The following is a 20809-nucleotide window of genomic DNA, read 5'->3' on the forward strand; positions in this document are numbered from 1 at the left end:
TTTCAGGTCTTATATTTAGGTCTTTGATCCATTTTGAATTAATTTTAGTACACGGGGACAGGCTGTAGTCGAGTTTCATTCTTTTGCATGTGGCTTTCCAGTTTTCCCAACACCATTTGTTGAAGAGGCTTTCTTTTCTCCATTGTGTGTTGTTGGCCTCTTTATCAAAGATTATTTGACCATATATATGTGGTTTTATTTCTGGGCTTTCTATTCTGTTCCATTGGTCTGAGTGTCTATTTTTTTGCCAATACCATGCTGTTTTGATTATCGTGGCCCTATAATATAGTTTAAAGTCAGGTATTGTAATGCCCCCAGCTTCATTCTTTTTCCTTAGGATTGTTTTGGCTATTCGGGGTTTTTTATAGTTCCATATAAATCTGATGATTTTTTGTTCCATTTCTTTAAAAAATCTCATAGGGATTTTGATGGGAATTGCATTAAATTTGTATATTGCTTTGGGTAATATGGCCATTTTGATTATATTTATTCTTCCTATCTACGAACAAGGAATATTTTTCCATCTCATTGTATCTTTTTCGATTTCCCTTAACAATGCTTTGTAATTTTCATTATATAGGTCCTTTACGTTCTTTGTTATGTTTATTCCTAGGTATTTTATTTTTTTTGTTGCAATCGTGAAGGGGATTATTTTTTTGAGTTCGTTTTCTAATATTTCATTGTTGGCATATAGAAAGGCTATGGACTTTTGTATGTTAATTTTGTATCCTGCGACCTTACTGTATTGGTTTATTGTTTCTAATAATCTTTTTGTGGAGTCCTTCGGGTTTTCGATGTATAGGATCATATCATCAGCAAAAAGTGATAGCTTTACTTCTTCTTTTCCGATATGGATGCCTTTTATTTCTTTGTCTTGTCTGATTGCTCTGGCCAGAACTTCTAGCACCACGTTGAATAAGAGTGGAGAGAGTGGACAACCCTGTCTTGTTCCTGATTTAAGGTAGAAAGTCCTCAGTTTTATGCCGTTTAATAGGATGTTGGCTGATGGTTTATCATATATGGCCTTTTAAAGAGAATTTTATGAATTTGACTCCAAAGGCAAGAGAAGTGAAGGCAAAGATAAATGAATGGGACTATATTAGACTAAAAAGTTTTTGCTCAGCAAGAGAAACTGACAACAAAATAAACAGACAGCCAACTAAATGGGAAATGATATTTTCAAACAACAGCTCAGGATAAGGGCCTAATATCCAAAATATACAAAGAACTCATAAAACTCAACAACAAACAAACAATCCAATAAAAAAATGGAAAGAGGACATGACAGACACTTCTCCCAGGAAGAAATTCAAATGGCCAACAGATATATGAAGAGATGCTCATCTTCTTTAGTTATTAGAGAATGCAAATCAAAACTAAAATGAGATACCACCTCACACCTGTTAGATTAGCTATTATCAACAAGACAGGTAATAGCAAATGTTGGAGAGGCTGTGGAGAAAAAGGAACCCTCATTCACTGTTGGTGAGAATGTAAAATAGTACAACCATTATGGAAGAAAGTATGGTGGTTCCTCAAAAAACTGCAAATAGAACTACCTTATGATCCAGCAATCCCTCTACTGGGAATATACCCCAAAACCTCAGAAACATTGATACATAAAGACATATGTAGCCCCATGTTCATTGCAGCATTGTTCACAGTGGCCAAGACATGGAAACAACCAAAAAGCCCTTCAATAGAAGACTGGTTAAAGAAGATGTGGCACATATACACTATGGAACACTACTCAGCCATAAGAAATGATGACATCGAATCATTTACAACAAAATGGTGGGATCTTGATAACATTATACGGAGTGAAATAAGTAAATCAGAAAAAATCAAGAACTACATGATTCCGTACATTGATGGGACATAAAAACGAGACCAAGAGACATGGACAAGAGTGTGGTAGTTACCGGGGTGGGGGGGGGGAGCGCATGAGGGAAGTAGGGAGAGGGGAAGGGGAGGGGGAGGGGCACAAAGAAAACTAGATAGAGGGTGATGGAGGACAATCTGACTTTGGGTGATGTTTATGCAACATCATTGAATGACAAGATAACCTGGACATGTTTTCTTTGAACATATGTACCATGATTTATTGATGTCACCCCATTAACATTAATAAAAATTTATTTATAAAAAAAAGAGTGGTGAAAAGGGGCATCCCTGCCTTGCTCCTGATCTGAAGGTGATTGATTTTAATTTTTGTCCATTGAGTATGATGTTGGCTGTGTGTTTGTCATAGATAGCCTTTATTATGTTGAGGTATGTTCCCTGTATTCCTACTTTGCTGAGAGTTTTGATCATGAATGGGTGCTGGATTTTATCAACTGCTTTTTCTGCATCTATTCATGTAATCCTGTGGTTTTCATCCTTTTTTTTTGTTTATGTGATGAATCATGTTTATTGATTTGTGAATGTTGTACCAGCCTTGCCTCCTTGGAATGAATCCCACTTGATCACGATGTATGATTTTTTTAATGTGCTGCTAGATTTGGTTTTCTAATATTTTGTTGACAATTTTAACATCTATGTTCATCAAGAATATAGGCTTGTAGTTTTCTTTCTCTGCATTGTCTTTACCTGGTTTTGGAATGAAGATAATGCTTGCCTCATAAAAGGGGCTCATAAATCTTTCCTCCTTTTGACCTTTTTGAAATAACTTGAGGAGAGGTGTTAGTTCTTCTGTGAATGTTTGGTAGAATTTGCCTGTAAAGCCATTAGGTCCAGGACTTTTGTTTGCTGGAAGTTTTTTGATAACCGTTTCTCCAGAACTTTTGTTTGCTGTGAGTTTTGTGATAACTATTTCAATTTCATTTATTGCAATCTGTCTGTTTAGGTTTTCTGATTTTCCAGATTGAGATTTGGAAGACTGTATGTTTCTAGAAATTTATCCATTTAACCTAGGTTATCCAATTTTTTGGCGTATAGATCTTCATAGTATTTTCTTATAATCCTTTGTATTTCTGCAATGTAAGTTGTTACTTCTCCATTTTCATTTCTAATTTTATTTATTTGAGTCCTCTCTTTTTCTTGATGAGTCTGGTTAAAGGTTCATCAATCCTGTTTACCTTTTCAAAGAACCAGCTCTTGGTTTCATTGATCTTTTGTATTTTTTTTAGCCTCTATGTCATTTATTTCTGCTTTGATTTTATTATTTCCTTCCTTCTACTTTCTCTAGGCTCTATTTGTTGTTCTTTTCTAGTTCTTTTAGATGCAAGATAAAGTTGTTTATTTGAGCTTTTTCTTACTTCTTAGGGTATACCTGTAATGTTCCCAACTTCCCCTCCCCCCCCCGGGACTGCTTTTGCTGTGTCCCATAAATTTTAAGTTGCTGTATGTTCAGTTTTATTTGTTTCAAGGAAATGTTTTATTTCTTTCTTGATTTAATTGTTAATCCATTCATTATTTAACACCAAGACCAGCTTGGCAATGGATGTGCATGAAAGGAAGGTGTTGCAGGATGTAAGAAAAGACACAACATAGAGAAAAGATGGGTACAGGGAACTCCCAGTGTCAAGACCAGATCTCTGCAGCCATATTGTATTTATTTGTTTCTTTAATCATCAAGCAAAATAGCAGAGCCTGAGTCAAATTAGTCTAGAATGGATTCAGGTGCAGAAAAAGATAATTAACTAATACCTTTCAGTTACGTAGAAAAAAGGCCATAGGGATCAGCTGTTTTCTTTAAACAATCTTATCAATGCTTGCCAGTGCAGTATTCTGCCCCCACAAAACTTGCATTTCAAACTCTGCACCAAAGACTTGTTTTAGGGCCACATCTGATGTCTGGCCATTTTCCTACAATTTAATAACATGCTATTTAGCCTACAGGTGTTTGAATGATTTTCAGTTTTTTTAATATAGATTTGTAGTTTCATGCCATTGTGATCAGAGAAAATGTTTGATATGATTTCAATCTTTTTACGTATATTGAGACTCTTTTTGTGTCCTAACATGTGGTCCATCCTAGAGAATATACCATGAGCACTTGAAAAGAGTGTATATTCTGCTGCTTTGGAGTGAAAGGTTTTGAAGATGTTAATTAAATCCAGTTGATCTAGTGTGCTATTTAAGGCTGTTGTTTCTTTAATTTTTTGTCTAGAGCAGTGGTAGTCAACCTGGTCCCTACCACCTACTAGTGGGCATTCCAGCTTTCATGGTAGGTGGTAGTAAGTTGTTTTATAAAGATTTATTCTGCCAAACTTAGCAAAAATCTGACATAAAGTACTTGGTAAGTAATTATTATTATATGCTTTAACTTGCTGTAACTCTGCTTTATAAATTTTATAAAGTAAAGTTACTTCCCTACTTTATAAATCACCATTACTGTGGAACCGGTGGGCAGTTAGAAAATTTTACTACTAACAGAGATACAAAAGTGGGCAGTAGGTATAAAATGGTTGACTATCCCTGCATTAGATCAAGGAGACCACAGAGAGATGAGACACACAGGTGGAAAATGCTTTATATTTCCCCCCTGCAGAGAATATTCTCATTAAAGAGGAAAGAATCTGAGAGTAAGAGAAGAAAACTTCAGCAAGAGGAAACACACCCAGCAGGAAAGTAGCCACATACAAGACAATGTTATTGACGAGGGTGTCAGAGCAGGCTGCCTTGAGAAGCTGGGCCAGTTCACAGAAGAAATGTGGGATTTCAGTGCCTGCACAGAAGGTTGCCTGCCTCATCAGTAGAATATGAAGAAGGGAGACCCAGAAAATGATGAACCAACATAACAGAACCAGGCCACACAGGCGTGGGTTCATGATGACCGTGTAGTGCAGGGGGTGGCAGATGGCCACATATTAGTCATAGACCATCACAGTCAAAAGGAAAACTTTCATCACAGCAAAAATTATAAAAATACACCTGAATGAAGCATTCAGTATAGGAGATGGCTTTGCTCTGTGTGTGTATGTTCACTAGCATCTTCAAGATGGTGGTGGAGTTGAAACAGATGTCAACAAAAAACAGGTTGGAGAGGAAGAAATATATGGGCATATAGAGGTGGGCATCTGAGCTGATGACCAGAATAATGAGCAGGTTCCCAAGCACAATGATCAGGTACATGGACAGGAACACTCCAAAGAGAAGGGGCTGCAGTTCAGAATCCTCTGAGAAACCCAGGAGGAGGAATTCTGACACTTCTGTGTAGTATTCTGCCTCCATGCAGCCGGTGTGTCTGCTGCAGAAACAGGCAAAAAGCAACATTCAATGAACAGCCAACTGGCACTTTATTTTTAAATTTCAACTTTGCAATGACATTGTTCACCCTCAATTAGTCCTTTTTTATTTTTTTTATTTTTCATTGTTGAATTTTTCTGAAGTGAGAAGCAAGGAGAGAGAGAGAGACAGACTCCCACATGTGCCTGACCTGGATCCATCTGGCATGCCCACTAGGGGGCAATGCTCTGCCCATCTGGGCCATTTCTCTGTTGCCACTGTGCCACGACCAGCGCAGCTCCTAATAACGGTGCAGAATTGAGGAAACACACTTTGTCAGAACAAAACCGATGGGGGCCTGACCTGTGGTGGCACAGTGGATAAAGCATCGACCTGGAAATGCTGAGGTCGCTGGTTCAAAACCCTGGGCTTGCCTGGTCAAGGCACATATGGGAGTTGATGCTTCCAGCTCCTCCCCACCTTCTCTCTCTGTCTCTCTCTCCTCTCTCTCTCTCTCTCTCTCTCTCTCTCTCTAAAATGAATAAAAAAAATTAAAAAAAAAAAAAACCGATGGGACCGGGAGGACTCCTCAAACTGCCTGGCAGTATCTGAGTGCCTCATAGCCCCAGTTCACTTTATTATATAGACCTATGCAAATCAAGGACCCTGATACAAAGGCTAAGACAAGAACTCTCCCAAGGCAAAAACAGGATACATTAGTGAAATTTACAAACATCTGAAACAAACAGAGTCAGAGGAAGGGCATGTATATTGCTTCCTGCAACCCAAGGAAGGAAGTGGAGTGGGTGCAAACACTCAACATCAAAGCCAAATATGGAGATGGAGGGGGGAGAACTTAGCCCCCTGCCAAGCCTTGAATCTATAATGGCTTTTTGCCATTAACAGTCCACAACACCACTAGAGCCATTCTAGCTCCTGAGGCAGAGGCCATGAAGCCATCCTCAGCACCTGGGCCAACTTTGTTCCAGTGCAGCCTTGGCTGCAGAAGGGGGGGAGAGATAGAGAAAAAGAAAAGGGGGAAGGGAGAAGAAGCAGATGGGTGCTGCTCCTGTGTGCCGTAGCCAGGAATCAAACCTGGAAATTCCTCACTCTGGGCTGACACTCTACCACTGAGCCAATCGGTCAAAGCCCAATTAGTCTTTTTTTTTTCTTTTTTTCTTTTTTTTTTTTGTATTTTTTTGAAGCTGGAAATGAGGAGGCAGCCAGACAGACTCCCGCATGTGCCCGACCGGGATCCATCCAGCATGCCCACCAGGGGGCGATTCTCTGCCCATCCGGGGCATCGCTCTGTTGCGACCAGAGCCACTCTAGTGCCTGGGGCAGAGGCCAAGGAGCCATCCCCATCGCCCGGGCAAACTTTGCTCCAATGGAGCCTTGGCTGTGGGAGGGGAAGAGAGAGACAGAGAGAAAGGAGAGGGGGAGGGGTGGAGAAGCAGATGGGCACCTCTCCTGTGTGCCCTGGCTGGGAATCGAACCCGGGACCTCCACACGCCAGGCCGACGCTCTACCACTGAGCCAACTGGTCAGGGCCCAATTAGTCCTTTTAATGAGAGTGATTCACTCAGACAAATAGTAGCCATTTTCATATTATATGTAATTATTTAGCCTTTTATTTCCTACTCACTAGTTCCTAATTAAACTTTAAGCTATGGACATAAACCAACATCTTCTATGATATGAACCTCCCCAAATAATTGAAGATATTTAATGTCTTTTCTTTAATTATCTCCATACAGTTTTCAATGAAATAGCTTTATTTTTTTTTAAATTATTTTTATTTATTCATTTTAGAGGAGAGAGAGAGAGAGAGAGAGAGAGAGAAGGGGGGAGGAGCAGGAAGCTTCAACTCCCATATGTGCCTTGACCAGGCAAGCCCAGGGTTTTGAACCGGCGACCTCAGCATTCCAGGTCGACGCTTTATCCACTGCGCCACCACAGCTCAGGCTGAAATAGCTTTATAACAGATATTTTTTTCAGATTCTCAATTTTAACTTAATTTTATGATCTGATGCTTCCCATTAATGTGGCAGTAAACTCTCAAGTGCCTTTTATTTTTTTAAAACTGTTACTGCTATTACTTTTTTGTGAATATTAAAAATGCTTTTGTACACAGTAGGATTTCAGTAAATTACAGTTATTATTATTATTATATTATTAATATACTTCTTTTATTACAATAATCTTTGACACATAACTCTCCCAAAGTGCAGTGTAGAAACATGACTAAGGAAACGGGATCTTGACTGAGATTTTCCTAGAACAGAATTTTGGTCCACCGACATTCTGTTTGTGACCTTGGCTGAGTTCTTTAGTCTCTCTTAGAAGCACATACATCCCCTCTATAATGGCAATCTGGGAATCATAAATATTTTTCACATTGTAAGATCAATGAGTGATTTAAATGAGATGATGCCTGTAATTTTCTAGTGCAGTTCTTGTTATATACAGTGGACCCCTGATAAATGTGAACTTCTGTTCTTAACATCACAACAAATCTGTCTCACATGGCCATCATTAAGCAATGCTCCCTTTAAACTGGACCAGCCTTCACAGACAGAATTCTGATCAGTATAAATACAACAGATCTGTTACCTCTTTGATTACCATGCAGAACCTCATTAGTGAAAATTCCTATGGCTCCTCTTTCAGATGCTGCGTGCCAGGTGGATCTTCCAAGGAGAGCAGAAAAGCATGTGGACTACACAGATAAGAGGGGTAAACAAAAATCACAATACCATTGAAGTATGTGTGAGAGAGTGCGCTCACATGTACATGCTCTTGAGTAAAGACATGTTGCATTAAAAATCAACATTTAATTATAAAAAAGCATTGATAGATTTGATTTAATATATTCAAAGTTTCTATGAATCAAATCATCCCTAAAAGATTAAAAAGAGAGGCCCTGGCCAGTTGGCTCAGTAGTAGAGCATCAGCCTGGCGTCTAGAAGTCCCGGGTTCGATTCCCAGCCAGGGCACACAGGAGAAGCACCCATATGCTTCTCCACCCCTCCCCCTTTCCTTCCTCTCTGCCTCTCTCTTCCCCTCCCACAGCAAGGCTCCATTGGAGCAAAGATGGCCCGGGTGCTGGGGATGGCTCCTTGGCCTCTGCCCCAGGTGCTAGAGTGGCTCTGGTCGTGGCAGAGCGATGCCCTGGAGGGGCAGAGCATCGCCCCCTGGTGGGCAGAGCATCGCCCCCTGGTGGGCGTGCCGGGTGGATCCCGGTCGGGCGCATGCGGGAGTCTGACTGTCTCTCCCTGTTTCTAGCTTCAGAAAAATACCAAAAAAAAAAAAAAAGATTAAAAAAAGAGTGACACCATAGAAATGGCACCGTGAGGACACGGACCAAAAAATCTCCCCAAAATTTCAACAAGTTCAACAACCAGAGACAGAAAAATCTATCCTTGGAGCATCCAAGAGTTTCACACCCTGAAGGCAAAGGCAGAGGCAGCGGCAGCCTCATAGCTGGATCATCAGGCTGCTAATCCAGGAAGGAAAGACTAGGAGAGAGGCTCCGGGAAACGGACTCTCTCATTGTTGGAGCCTGCAAATGCTAACAAGCCTTGACTACCAACGAGACTGAAGCCAAATATATGACATTGCCATAGAGTCTCATCAACTGCAAATCCCTACCTAAGCGTGCCACAGGGGCAGAGCCTGGGGTACAGAGTCACCGACCAGGAAGAGGGAGAGGAAAGAAAAGGAAAGAAGAAGTTAACCTCCCAAATTCAAGAAAAATCCACAAACTTTATAATTTGTTCCACTATTTTTTTGTTTGTTTGTTTCATCCTCTTGCCTTTATTAGTATTATTTCTATTTCCTCCACCTTGGTCCTTTTATTCTCTGCCCATCTTACTCTTTCCTTTTCTTGAACTACACTACCATAAATGTTTCATTTTATTTCTTTTCTTCTTCCTACTCTCCATGAGGGTTACACTCCAAAACCCTTAACTCTCTCTTGCTCTCTTTTTGTTTTTTCTTTTTTATTCCTTTCCTTTTCCCCTTTTTCTTGTTTCTCCCTTTCTATTAACTTCTTCTTTTCTCCTTTTAACTTTACTCTTATTCAATCCTCATTCATGAACAAATTATTTAATTTGGGACTCAAGTTTTTGGAGTTTTTTGTGGCATTTTGGGTACTTTTTACTTCGCTTTTTAACTCATTAGCATTCCTCCCAACCCAGGATCTCCATTCTATTCAGTCTTTGCTCCACTTAATACAATAGTTTGGTTTTTTCCCCTTTTTCTGATTTCTCTCTTATCCCTCACATTATATCTCTTAGTCGACCATCACGTACAAGCAAATCATTTTACACTTGACCCAAACTTTTTCCTTTTTTGCATTTTGTGGGTCCCTACTTCATTTTTTGCCCCTTGAACAGTTCCCCCCAACTCAGGCCCACTGTTATAGGCAGTTTTTGTTCCATTTAGCTTAATATAATTCAGTTTATCACAATATTTTCCTAAGAAGGAGGGAAGAGGAGGGGAAAAGAAGATAGAAAACGAGAAGGAAAAAATAAATTATAATTGTTTTTTTTGTGGGGTTTTTACCAAATTTTTTATTTTTATTATTTTTTTCATATTTTTTATTCTTTATTAATTCTCATTAGTGCTATCAACAAGACCACTCTCATGCCATTAAGAAAAAGAAAATCAAATATCATGGATACAAAAGAAAAAGTAACACAGATAGATGTGGGAAAATCTATGGAGAAAAAATTTAATATATTGGAAACCTTGGAGCTAAATGACAGAATTTAAAATATAAATCCTAAAAATACTCAAAGATATACAGGAAAACACAAAAAGGCAATTTAGGGAGCTCAGAAAACAACTCAATGAACACAAAGAATATATTACCAAGGAAATTGAAACTATAAAAACAAATCAAACAAAGATGAAAAACTCAATTCATGAACTGAAAAAAGAGGTAACAAGCTTAGCTAAAAGAACAGGCCAGAGAGAAGGTAGGATTAGTGACATAGAAGACAAGCAACTTCAGGCACAACAGAGAGAAGAAGAGAGAGACTCAAAAATTAAAAAAAGAGAAAGCCCTAAAGGAATTGTCTGAATCCATCAAAAAGAATAACATAAGAATAATAGGTATATCAGAGGGAGGAGAGAAAATGGAATGGAGACCATACTCAAACAAATAATAGACGAGAACTTCCCAAGCCTGTGGAAAGAACTAAAGCCTCAAATTCAAGAAGCAAACAGAACACCGAGTTTTCTTAACCACAACAAACCTACTCCAAGGCACATCATAATGAAAATGGCACAAACCAACAACAAAGAAAAAATTCTCAAGGCAGCCAGAGAAAAGAAGAATACAACATATAAAGGAAGGCCTATAACAATATCATCAGATTTTTCAGCAGAAACTCTACAAGGTAGAAGAGACTGGACCCCAATATTTAAAGTCCTGAAAAAGAGAACTTTCAGCCAAGAATACTATACCCATCAAAGTTATCCTTCAAGTACGAAGGACAAATAAAAACATTCACAAATACAAAAAAGATGAGGGAATTTATCATTAGAAAACCCCCACTCCAGGAAATACTAAAGGGGGTTTTTCAACCAGATCCAAAGAACAAAACAAAACCACAAGTAAAAGCTTCACCAAGAACACAATAAAACCAAATTTAAACTGTGACAACAAAAGCAAAACAAAAAAGGGGGAGAGGACAAAGATTAACAGTAGCAAAAGACAATGAAGTGCAGAATCACTCGCAAGATAGGGTACTACAATGAATATGGTAGGTACCCTTTTCATTACTTAATGGTAACCACCCTTGAAACAACCACCACAAAAGCACATGACTTAAAAAGGTAGCAACAGAGGAAAAAATTTTGGAATACAAACAAAAACAAATGATAAAAAACAAAAGAGAAGAATCAAACAAAATACAAAACTAACAGAAAGCAATTTATAAAATGGCAATAGGGAATCCACAAGTGTCAGTAAGTACACTAAACGTAAATGGATTAAACTCACAATAAAAAGACGCAGAGTAGCAGAATGGATTAAAAAAGAAAATCCAATTGTATGCTGCCTACAAGAAACACATCTAAGTAACAAGGATAAAAACAAATTCAAAGTGAAAGGCTAGAAAACAATACTCCAAGCAAATAACATCCAAAAAAAAGCAGGTGTAGCAATACTCATATTTAATAATGCTGACTACAAGACAGAAAAAGTACTCAGAGACAAAAATGGTCATTTCATAATGATTAAGGGGATGCTGAATCAAGAAGACATAACAATCCTTAATATATATGCACCAAACCAAGCAGCACCAAAATATATAAGACAGCTACATATTGACCTAAAAACAAAAACTAACAAAAATACAATTTTACTTAGAGACCTCAATACACTGCTGATGGCTCTAGATCGGTCATCCAAACAGAAAATCAATAAAGATATAGTGGCCTTAAATGAAACACTAGAGAACCTGGATATGATAGACATCTACAGGACACTTCATCGCAAAGCGACAGAGTATATATTTTTCTTTAGTGTACCTGGAACATTCGCAAGAATTGACCATATGTTGGGCCATAAAAATAACAGCAAATTCAGAAAAACAAATTGTACCAAGCATATTTTCTGATCATAAAGCCTTGAAACTAGAATTCAACTGCAAAAAAGAGAGGGAAAAAACCACAAAACTGTGGAAACTAAACAACATACTTTTTTAAAATGAATGGGTCAAAGAAGAAATAAGCACAGAGATCAAAAGATATATACAGACAAATGAAAATGACAATACAACATATCAGAATCTCTGAGATGCAGCAAAAGCAGTGATAAGAGTTCATATCACTTCAGGCCTATATGAACAAACAAGAGAGAGCCCAAGTGAACCACTTAACTTCACACCTTAAGGAACTGGAAAAGAAAAACAAAAACAACTCAAAACCAGCTGAAGAAAGGAGATAATGAAAATCAGAGCAGAAATAAGTGAAATAGAGAACAGAAAAACTATAGAAAAAATTAATAGAACAAAGAGCTGGTTCTTTGAAAAGATCAACAAAATTGACAAACCACTGGCAAGACTTACCAAGGAAAAAAGAGAAAGAACTCATATAAACAAAATCCAAAATTAAAGAGGAGAAATCACCATGACATCGTAGATATACAAAGAATTATTGTAGAATACTATGAAAAGCTTTATGCCACTAAATTCAACAACCTAGAAGAAATGGATAAATTCCTAGAACAATACAGCCTTCCTAGACTGAGTCAAGAAGAAGCAGAAAGCCTAAACAGGCCTATTAGTAGAGAAGAAATAGAAAAAAACATTAAAAACCTCCCCAAAAATAAAAGTCCAGGACAAGATGACTATACTAGTGAATTCTATCAAACATTCAAAGAAGACTTGGTTCCTATTCTACGGAAAATCTTCCAAAAAATTGAAGAAGAAGCAATACTTCCAAACAAATTTTATGAGGCCAACATAACCCTCATACCAAAACCTGGCAAAAACGGCACAAAAAAAAAAAAAAACTACAGACCAATATCTCTAATGAATACGGATGCTAAAATACTAAACAAAATACTGGCAAATCGAATACAACAACATATTAAAACAATAATACATTATGATCAAGTGGGATTCATCCCAGAATGTCAAGGATGTTTCAACATATGTAAAACAGTTAACGTAATACACCATATCAACAAAACAAAGAACAAAAACCACATGATCTTATCAATAGATGCAGAAAAGGCATTCGATAAAATACAACACAACTTTATGTTTAAGAAACTCAACAGCCTGACCAGGTGGTGGCGCAGTGGATGGAGTGTCGAACTGGGATGCGGAAGGACCCAGGTTTGAGACCCCAAGATCGCCAGCTTGAGCGAGGGCTCATCTGGCTTGAGCAAAGAGCTCACCAGCTTGGACCAAGGTTGCTGGCTTCAGCAGGGGGTTACTTGGTCTGCTGAAGGCCCACGGTCAAGGCACATGTGAGAAAGCAATCAATGAACAACTAAGAAGTCGCAAGGCACAACGAGAAATTGATAATTGATGCTTCTCATCTCTCTCCATTCCTGTCTGTCTGTCCCTGTCTATCTCTGCCTCTGTAAAAAAAAAAAAAGAAACTCAACAAAGTGGGTATAGAAGAAAAATACTCAACATGATAAAGGCCATATATGATAAACCATCAGGAAACATCATATTAAATGGCATAAAACTGAGGACTTTCCACCTTAAATCAGGAACAAGACAGGGTTGTCCACTCTCTCAACTCTTATTTAACGTAGTGCTAGAAGTTCTGGCCAGAGCAATCAGACAAGAGAAAAAAATAAATGGCATCCATATTGGAAAAGAAGAAGTAAAGGTATCACTTTTTGCAGATGATATGATCCTATATATCGAAAACCCCAAAGACTCCACAAAAAGATTACTGAAAACAATAAACCAATACAGTAAGGTCGCAGGATACAAAATTAACATACAAAAGTCCATAGCCTTTCTATATGCCAACAATGAAATATTAGAAAATGAACTCAAAAAAATAATCCCCTTCACGATTGCAACAAAAAAAATAAAATACCTAGGAATAAACATAACAAAGAATGTAAAGGACCTATATATAACAAAAACCACAAAGCGTTGTTAAGGGAAATCAAAAAAGATACAATGAGATGAAAAAATATTCCTTGTTCATGGATAGGAAGAATAAATATAATCAAAATGGCCATATTACCCAAAGCAATATATAAATTTAATGCAATTCCCATCAAAATTCCAATGACATTCTTTAAAAAATGGGAAAAAAAATCAGATTTATATGGAACTATAAAAAAACCCGATTAGCCAAAGCAATCCTAAGGAAAAAGAGTGAAGCTGGGGGCATTACAATACCTGACTTCAAACTATATTATAGGGTCACGACAATCAAAACAGCATGGTATTGGCAGAAAAATAGACACTCAGACCAATGGAACAGAATAGAAAGTCCAGAAATAAAACCACATATATATGGTCAAATAATTTTCGATAAAGGGGCCAACAACACACAATGGAGAAAAGAAAGCCTCTTCAACAAATGGTGCTGGGTCTGTTCACAGTGGCCAAGACATGGAAACAACCAAAAAGCTCTTCAATAGAAGACTGGATAAAGAAGATGTGGCACATATACACTATGGAATACTACTCAGCCATAAGAAATGATGACATCAGATCATTTACAGCAAAATGGTGGGATCTTGATAACATTATAAGGAGTGAAATAAGCAAATCAGAAAAAAACAAGAACTACATGATTCCATACATTGGTGGAACATAAAAACGAGACTAAGAGACATGGACAAGAGAGTGGTGGTTACCAGGGGTGGGGGGAGGGAGGATGCAGGAGGGAGGGAGGGAGAGAGTTAGGGGGAGGGGGAGGGACACAGAGAAAACTAGACAGAGGGTGACGGAGGACAATCTGACTCTGGGTGAGGGGTATGCAACATAATTTAATGACAAGATAACCTAGACATGTTTTCTTTGAATATATGTACCCTGAATTATTAATGTCATCCCATTAACATTAATAAAATTTATTTAAAAAAATGGTGCTGGGAAAACTGGAAAGCCACATGCAAAAGAATGAAACTCGACTACAGTTTGTCCCCTTGTATGAAAATTAATACAAAATGGATGGATCAAAGACCTAAATATAAGACATGAAAAAATAAAGTACATAAAAGATGACATAGGTACTAAACTCTTGGACCTGGGTTTTAAAGAACATTTTATGAACTTGACTCCAAAGGCAAGAGAAGTAAAGGCAAAGATAAATGAATGGGCCTACATCAGACTAAAACGTTTCTGCTTGGCAAGAGAAACTGACAACAAAATAAACAGACAGCCAACTAAATGGGAAATGATATTTTCAAACAACAACTCAGATAAGGGCCTAATATCCAAAATTTACAAAGAACTCATAAAACTCAACAACAAACAAACAATACAATAAAAAATGGGAAGAGGACATGAACAGACACTTCTCCCAGGAAGAAATACAAATGGCCAACAGATATATGAAGAGATGCTCATCTTCATTAGTTATTAGAGAAATACAAATCAAAACTACAATGTGATACCACCTCACACCTGTTAGATTAGCTATTATCAACAAGACAGGTAATAGCAAATGCTGGAGAGGCTGTGGAAAAAAAGGAACCCTCATTCACTGTTGGTGGGACTGTAAAGTAGTGCAACCATTATGGAAGAAAGTATGGTGGTTCCTCAAAAAACTGAAAATAGAACTACCTTATGATCCAGCAATCCCTCTACTGGGAATATACCCCAAAAACTCAGAAACATTGATACGTAAAAACACATGTAGCCCCATGTTCATTGCAGCATTGTTCACAGTGGCCAAGACATGGAAACAACCAAAAAGCCCTTCAATTGAAGACTGGATAAAGAAGATGTGGCACATATACACTATGGACTATTACTCAGCCATAAGAAATGATGACATCGGATCATTTACAACAAAATGGTGGGATCTTGATAACATTATACGAAGTGAAATTAGTAAATCAGAAAAAAACCAAGAACTACATGATTCCATACATTGGTGGGACATAAAAACGAGACTAAGAGACATGGACAAGAGTGCGGTGGTTACCAGGGGTGCGGGGAGGGGGGTGCGTGAGGGAAGGAGGGAGATGAGAAGGCGGAGGGAAAGGGGCACAAAGGAAACTAGATAAAAAGTGTCAGAGGACAATCTGACTTTGGGTGATGGGTATGCAACATAATTGAATGACAAGATAATCTGGACACATTTTCTTTGAATATATGTACCCTGATTTATTGATGTCACCCCATTAACATTAATAAAAATTTATTAAAAAAAGATTAAAAGGAAAATAATTTAATATGAAAATAAATGTGTGCATTCCCTGTGGTTGAAGAACGATTGGCTTTATTAATGCCTAGAGAATGCAATTAATTACAAAGAGAAATAAAAATCATTGAGGACCCATTGAGTCTGGGAAGTCTGGGAAGGTGAGTAGAAACGGTATCTCTGAAATAGAAATATTTGACCTGTGAAAGGAAGGTTGGGCAATTGTTAATCAGAGAAATAGGAAAGGGACAGCTTTGGGTGCTGAGAACAGAATTCATGTTTGCCCTGTGGGTCAGTGAGATTGGGAAACAGAGGGATTTGAGAGTCATTGTGATGGAGAACAGAGGGTGAGGGTCAGGAGGACAGAGTGTGCGAAGCCTGTACATCAAGCATCCTGAAGCATTCCTGAAAGTTCTGGTCATGTGGGCAATTTTATGTTTATTTGTAGACCAAACCCAGGACTGTTTTGCTCAACACTGTCTTCTGGGGACCTGTGTAGTGCCTGGCATAGAGTAGGTGCTCAACACATTCAAATGTTAGATGTATTATAGAGATTGAGACCAAAACATCAACTATAACAGAAAAAAGCAATCTTCCATCATATGTCTGCATAAAGTCACACAATAACATAGTAAAGTTAAATAAAATCCATTCATCTCCATTTTTACAAAATAATATATCATGAACAATTAGTACTTACTCTAGGTATAAAAACTGGTTTAGTACTAAAACGTTTGCTAACATAATTCACAAAAGAAACCTCAGTGAACAAAAATCATAATCACAATATCGAGAAATATTTTTTTGAGAAACTTAACAGCATGCTTCCCTCAGCAGCATGTACTATAATTAGAATGGCACAGAGAAGATGAGTGTGACGCCCCGCACAAGGATGACATGCAAATTTGGAAAATGGTTCACATTTCATAAATATTTATATCTCTATATTTATTTGTTTGTTTGTTTGTTTTCAGTTATCACTATGTTTAGCAGCCAGGACAGAGCTTCTCACTAAGTGAGGAAACTAAGGACAATTTCTTCACCCAGTAAAGAACAGTTATTTTAGTCTGTAGCCAACAGTATATTCTACACTAAAACACTCAGATGTTTGAGTTAAAGTAACAAACAGTCCAAGGGCAGTGTGCTTCAGCATCAATCATTCCTGAATCACTAGTCTCTAATATCAATTATTCCAATATAAATATTCTCCTAAAATTTTAAAGAGATTGATAAGATGAAGAAAGAAATAAGTCTGAGTGTTGAATGTCAGAAACTAGCACGTTGATTATAGATAATATTGTGGATATTAAACAATAACAATAATAAAACCTAGTAAGTTCTATGAGTAAGTCTACTCTGCTGCAAAACTGCTGAGGGAATATAATAGAAAAATCCAATTACATGAGGAACAAAATAGGTAATACTTGGTGTACAACAGATTTCCAGTGAGTAGTTAATAAGTAAATAATTAGACACAGAATATCCAGAAAGAGCCTATACTTATGGGAAAGAATTGAGAAGAGTTTGAGACTCCGAGAAATAACTGTTATTGAAGAGATGCTCTAGATTCCAAAAAGAGAGAAGGAAACAGAGTAAGAGCTGAAACAAACTGATGTTAGTGGAAACTAACATACATTAGAGAGCTACAGGGACTTGACATTCATAGACTTTCTTAGTCTCCTATTCTACAGGTAAAGCCCAGTATCTACCTTCTCTCCTTTTTTTCCACTTACTCAGACATCCCTCACTAGGACACAGTGACCCTCTCTAATGGTTTTCACTAAAACACTATGTTCTTTGTGGTCTGTCCCAGAAAAGTCCATTTGGGTTTTCACATAGGCTAGGATAGAGAAATAATAGGAAATGGCCCACAGGGACATATTGTTATCATCTCAAGGGTTGAATTCTCAGAGTTCCTTATTAAACCAATTGTTCTACTGCCTCTACTTTCTTTAAACAACACAGCTCCCATTGGGGCACAAATATTACAAAATGAAAAATGTTAAGCTAATGTTGTGTCTGCTCAGGCTACAGAGGGGGAAGAAAGCATTTTTTCTAAGGAAAAATTAGTCTTTCTTTGGTTAAACTTAAAGGTGACAAGGTATTTCATTAGAAATGTTTTATTTAATCAGGAACCAAATCCACAAACCAACTTTTTATGATGTTCTTGCCTTGAAGAATTTGAGATTTTAACCATTAGATTTCAGTTATATTTGGAATTTGATGAACAAAATAAACTAATATACAAAATAGAAACAGACTCATGGAAACAAAGAACAGACTGACAGCTGTAAGAGGGGAAAAGGGTTGGGGACTGAGTGAAAAAGATGAAAGGATTAAGCAAAGAAAAAACTCATAGACACAAATAACAGTATGGTAATTCTTAGAGGAAAAAGAGGATAGGGAAAGTTGAGGAGGATAAAAGGAAGATAAATGGAGATGGAAGAAAAATTGACTTGTGGTGGTGAACGCAGTGCAATGTACTGATAATATATTATAGAATTGTATACCTGAAACCTATACAATTTTATTAACCAATAAATTCAATTTAAAAAGTAAAAAAAAATTCTTTTTTGTTCTTATTTTTATTAATTTTAATGCAGTGATATTGATAAATCAGAGTACATATGTTCAGAGAAAACATCTCCAGATTATTTTGACATTGGATTATGTTGCATACTCCTCACCCAAAGTCAAATTGTCTTCCATCACCTTCTATCTGGTTTTCTTTCTGCCCCTCTCTTCCCCCAACCTCCTCTCTCTCCTTCCTCATCCTCTTCCCACCCTACCACTCCACCCCTTGTCACCATTACATTCTTGTCCATGTCTCTGGGTCTCATTCATATGTCCCATCTATGTATGGGTTCATATAGTTCTTAGTTTTTTCTGATTTACTTATTTCACTCCATATAATGTTATCAAGGTCCATCCATGTTATTGTAAATGATCCAATGTAATCATTTCTTATGGCTGAGTAGTATTCCATAGTATATATGTACCAAAGCTTTTTAATCCACTCATCCACTAAAGGACACTTGGGCTGTTTCCAGATCTTCACTATTGTGAACAATGCTGCCATAAACATGGGGGTGCATTTCTCCTCCTGGAACAGTTCTATGGAGTTCTTGGGGTATATTCCTAAAAGTGGAATAGCTGGGTCAAAAGGCAGTTCGATTTTCAATTTTTTGAGGAATCTCCATACTGTTTTCTACAGTGACTGCACCAGTCTGCATTCCCACCAGCAGTGCAGGAGGGTTCCCTTTTCTCCACATCCTCGCTAGCACTTATTCTGTGTTGCTTTGTTGATGAGTGCCATTCTGACCGGTGTGAGGTGACATCTCATTGTGGTTTGAATTTGCATTTCTCTAAAGATTAGTGATGTTGAGCAATTTCTCATATGCCTATTGGCCATCTGTATGTCCTCTTTGGAGAAGTGTCAATTCATTTCTATTACCCATTTTTTGATTGGATTGTTTGACTTTCTGGTGTTGAGATTTACAAATTCTTTATAAATTTTGGTTATTAACCCCTTATCAGACTTACTGTCAAATATGTCCTCCCACTGTGTAGTTTGTCATTTTATTCTGTTCTTATTGTCTTTGGCTGTGCAAAAGCTTTTAGTTTGATATAGTCCTATTTGTTTATCCTGTCTTCTATTTCACTTGCCCGTGGAGATAAATCAGTAAATATATCGCTGTGAGAGATGTCAGAGAGCTTACTGCCTATGTTTTCTTCTAAGATGCTTATGGTTTCAAGGCTTACATTTAAGTTTTTTAGTTTATTTTTGTGAATGGTGTAAGTTGTTGGTCTAGTTTCATGTTTTTTGCAGGTAAATGTCCAATTTTTCGAACACCATTTATTAAAGAGGCTGTCTTTACTCCATTGTATGCCCTTACCTCTTTTGTCAAATATCAGTTGTCCATAGAGCTGTGGGTTTATTTCTGGGTTCTCTGTTCTGTTCCATTGATCTATATGCCTGTTCTTATGCCAGTACCAGGCTGTTTTGAGTACAATGGCCTTGTAGAATAACTTGATATCAGGAAGTGTGATACCTCTCCCTTTATTTTTCTTTTTTAAGATTGCTGAAGCTATTCATGTTCTCTTTTAGTTCCATATAAACTTTTGGAATATGTAATCTATATCTTTAAAGTATGTCATTGGTACTTTAATTGGTATTGCATTGAATTTATAAATTGCTTTGGGTAATATAGACATTTTAATTATGTTTATTCTTCCTAACCATGAGCACGGTATATGCTTCCACTTGTTTGTATCTTCCCTGATTTCTTTTATCAATGTTTTATACTCTTCCAAGTACAAGACTTTAATCTCCTTGGTTAAATGTACTCCTAGGTACTTTATTTTTTTGGTTGTAATAATAAAGGGGATGGTTTCCTTAATTTCTCTTTCTGATTTTTCATTGCTTGTGTATAAAAATGCCTCTGATTTCTGAGTATTAATTTTATATCCTGCCACTTTGCTGAATTCATTTATCAAGGCCAGTAGTTTTTTTGACTGAGACTTTAGGGTTTTCTATATACAATATCATATCATCTGCAAATAATGATAATTTTACTTCTTTTTTCAAACTTGAATGCCTTTTATTTCTTTTCTTGTCTTATTGCTGTGGCTAGAACTTCCAGAACTATGTTGAATAAGAGTGGTGAAAGGGGGCACACCTGCCTTCTTCCTGATCTTCAGAGGATTGCTTTGAATTTTTGCTCATTGAGTATGATGTCGGCTGTTGGTGTTTCCCAACCTTTTTGTGCCATGC

At 37.3% G+C, this 20809-nt stretch overlaps 1 non-coding gene and 1 pseudogene across 1 annotated transcript; one reads left to right on the forward strand and one right to left on the reverse strand.

The window, feature by feature from the left end:
* Window positions 1-4424: 4424 nt before the first annotated feature.
* On the reverse strand, window positions 4425-5175 carry LOC136319365 (olfactory receptor 7D4-like; annotated as a pseudogene).
* Window positions 5176-16858: 11683 nt separating this feature from the next.
* LOC136321712 (U6 spliceosomal RNA) lies at window positions 16859-16962 on the forward strand. Its single transcript, XR_010728838.1, has one exon. It is a non-coding gene; the product is annotated as a U6 spliceosomal RNA (small nuclear RNA).
* Window positions 16963-20809: the final 3847 nt, after the last annotated feature.

Source organism: Saccopteryx bilineata, chromosome 1 (assembly GCF_036850765.1).
Source record: "Saccopteryx bilineata isolate mSacBil1 chromosome 1, mSacBil1_pri_phased_curated, whole genome shotgun sequence".
Taxonomy (NCBI): domain Eukaryota; kingdom Metazoa; phylum Chordata; class Mammalia; order Chiroptera; family Emballonuridae; genus Saccopteryx; species Saccopteryx bilineata.